Source organism: Capra hircus, chromosome 6 (assembly GCF_001704415.2).
Source record: "Capra hircus breed San Clemente chromosome 6, ASM170441v1, whole genome shotgun sequence".
NCBI lineage: Eukaryota > Metazoa > Chordata > Mammalia > Artiodactyla > Bovidae > Capra > Capra hircus.
The window spans coordinates 59,858,313-59,861,659 of NC_030813.1; the positions used below are offsets into that span (position 1 = coordinate 59,858,313).

A 3,347-nucleotide genomic window follows, 5' to 3' on the forward strand; every position below is an offset into this window, starting at 1 on the left:
GCATCAGAGTCTTTTCCAATGAGTCAACTCATTTGGCATGAGGTGGCCAAAGTACCGGAGTTTCAGCTTCAGCATCATTCCTTCCAAAGAAATCCCAGGGCTGATCTCCTTCAGAATGGACTGGTTGGATCTCCTTGCAGAGTTAAGACCTCTCAATTAGTCAACACAAACAACTTAAAGTTTAAGATGACCATTCTTGTTAAACATCATAGGTAAAGACAATGTGATCAGGGGAATGTTTAAGACATGACTTTGTCAGGCCTTCTTGTGACTCAAACAGTTAAGTCACTTAAGCTCTCAACCTCTGTTTCTTCATCTTTAAAATGGGAACAATAACATCTACTTCATAGTGTGGTATAGAGATTAAATGATGTCACACACTACAGCACATGTAACTGTTCAATCAGTGTTACCAACAATGCTGTTGTTGTTCAGTCACTCAGTTGTGTCCAACTCTTTGAGACCCCATGGACTGCAGCATGCCACGCTGCCCTGTCTTCCACCATCTCCCAGAGCTTGCTCAAACTCATGTCCATCTCATCCTCTGTCATCCCCTTCTCCTTCTGCTTTTTATCTTTCCCAGCATCAGGGTCTTTTTCAGTGAGTTGGCTCTTCAAATCAGGTGGCCAAAGTATTGGAGCTTCAGCATCAGCATCAGTCCATCCAATGAACATTCAGAACTGATTTCCTTTAGGATGGACTGGTTTGAAATCCTTGCTATCCATGGGGCTTTCAAGAGCCTTCTCCAACACCACAGTTCCAAAGCATCAATTCTTTGGTCTCAGCCTTCTTTATGGTCCAACTCTCACATCCATACATGACTACTGGAAAAACCAAAGCTTTGACTGTATAGACCTTTGTCAGCAAAGTTGTCTCTGCTTTTTAACACACTGTCTAGGTTTGTCATAGCTTTTCTTCCAAGGAGCAAACATCTTTTAATTTCATGGCTGCAGTCACCATCTGCAGTGATTTTGGAACCCAAGAAAATAGTCTTTTACTGTTCCCATTGTTTCCCCATCTATATCCCATGAAGTGGTGGGACCAGATGCCGTGATCTTAGTTTTTGAATGATGAGTTTTAAGCTTTTTCACTCTCCTCTTTCTCCTTCATCAAGAGGTTCTTTAGTTCCTCTTCACTTTCTGCCGTAAGGGTGGTGTTGTCTGCATATCTGAAGTTATCGATATTTCTCCCGGCAATCTTGATTCCAGCTTGTGCTTCATCCAGCCCAGCATTTCGCATGAAGTACTCTGCATAAAAGTTAAATAAGGAGGGTGACAATATACAGTGACCGACAATCAAATTTAGTAATCCTGCCGTTATTATGCCATGACTCTCACTGTTGTTCTGTACTTTGAGAAAATAGACCTATAAAAGAGCATACGACTCCCTGAAACAAAGGAAAAGAATGACAGTCAGTGTCAACTTTCACTCAGCCCCTGCGTCAGAAAGACAAGAGGGCACAATGGCAGGAGCAGTGAGGAGCCGCAGCATCCCAGCCTCCTCTCAAGGGGGCTGTCCCCCCAGCTAAGTATGGTCATGGGGGCCAGCCCGCCCCGCATGGCCAGGTATGGCAGTTAGCTATTGCTACCTGACAAACTACCCCCAGACTCAGTGACTTGCACAATAAGCCTTTATTATTTGCCTTCAATAATAGGTAGGTGGTTCTTTAGTCTTGGCTGGATTCACTCATGCATGTGAGGTCATCTTTTGGGTCAGCTGTGAGTTGTTTGCTGATCTTGAATAGGCTCTCTTGCCTGTCTTGGGCCTTGGCTGGGACAACTGAGATAACTCGTGTTTGTTTGATATGATCTCTTACTTTCCTGTGAGTGAGCCTGAGCTTGTTCACAGGGGTCTTGGCACGTTTCCAAGAAAGAGAGAGCTATGTCCAAGGCCTCTTGGGTCCAGGCTTAGTTAGGACTGGCACGCTCATTTCTGTCATATTATTATTTTAGACAATTTTAAGATAGTTTATTATTAACCAAGAGCCATTAGGATTTACAAAAAGGAATAAGCATAGCTAGCTTAAGATAGCTGTTGCCAAAGAACCTCAGGAGATTCCTGGGAAATAACACTTTAGACTGCCCAAGATCTCTGGCACTGCAGTGGAAGTTTCCTTCTCATGGGACTAGAGAAGATTAATAAGTGACGACTGTTATTTTCAGGCATGGCATACTTAGATCCATTTTCCCTTACTAAAAATAGGATGTGCATTCACAGTTATGGACAATGATGCCTGCAAATTTCCAGCAAAATGATCATATTCTTGTGTGTATAGTTACTCAGTGGTGTCTGACTCTTTGCACCCCCATGGACTGTAGCCCACCAGGCCCCTCTGTCCATGGGATTCTCCAGGCAAGAATACTGGAGTGGGCAGCCATTTTCTTCTCCAGGGGATCTTCCCAACCCAGGAACTGAACTGAGGTCTCTTGCACTGCAGGCAGTTTCTTTACCAACTGAGCCACCAGAGAAGCCCCAAAACACAGTGCAATGCATCAGCTGGGAATTGAACCCAGGCCTCCCACGTGGCAGGCAAGAATTCTTCCACTGAACCACCAATGCAAGCCTCAAAATTCTTACTGGCATATTTCAATAAAAGAATTGGGAGGATCTTGCATTTCAGGGGTCCACATGAGATCAGAGTGTTTGGATTAGATGTCTCCATAACTCATTTCTGTCATATTCTGTTGGCCACGGCAAGTCACAAGGCTTGATCCGGAGGCAAAATGTGGGGACATAGATGTCAACTGTTTATGGGAAGTGCTGTAAAGTGACGCTGCAAACCGTGTGGTCAAAAGGAGGGGTGAAGAATCGGGGCCATCTTTGCAACCAATCGACCACATGCTGTCTTCCAAGTTTTCAGCAGAAGTTAGAAATCCAGATCTTTATATAGGAAATCTTCTGAGTTTTATGTACTACCAACTAATTTACAACTTTCAAGACAGTGGTGGGTCAACACTCTGTGGGCCAAACACATCATGTCTGAGTTGGATGTGGTTTGTCGGCCGTTTGCAACCTTTAGGTAAATAATTTGCAGTTGTTTCCGCAGTACTTGGCTGAGAAGGAGATTTGAACCAGGGCTGTCTGGACTCCGGGCCCATATTCATTCAGCAAAATTTCCATGTCTTCCAAGTTAAGGCTTTGAAAAACAAAAATAAAGAAAACACAGTCCCTTCCCTAAAGGGTCTTCCTGTCAAAAGTGGGAGACAATATGTAAACAAACATTTAATTCACGTGATTAAATGCTGTGCTGAGCTGTGCTTAATCACTCAGTCGTGTCCAAAGGTTTGCACCCAGGGACTGTAGCCCATCAGGCTTCTCTGTCCATGGGGATTTTCCAGGCAAGAATA

At 44.0% G+C, this 3,347-nt stretch overlaps 1 non-coding gene across 1 annotated transcript; it reads right to left on the reverse strand.

Annotated features, from left to right (window-relative positions):
* TRNAG-GCC lies at positions 2,489-2,559 on the reverse strand. Its single transcript has one exon. It is a non-coding gene; the product is annotated as a tRNA-Gly (tRNA).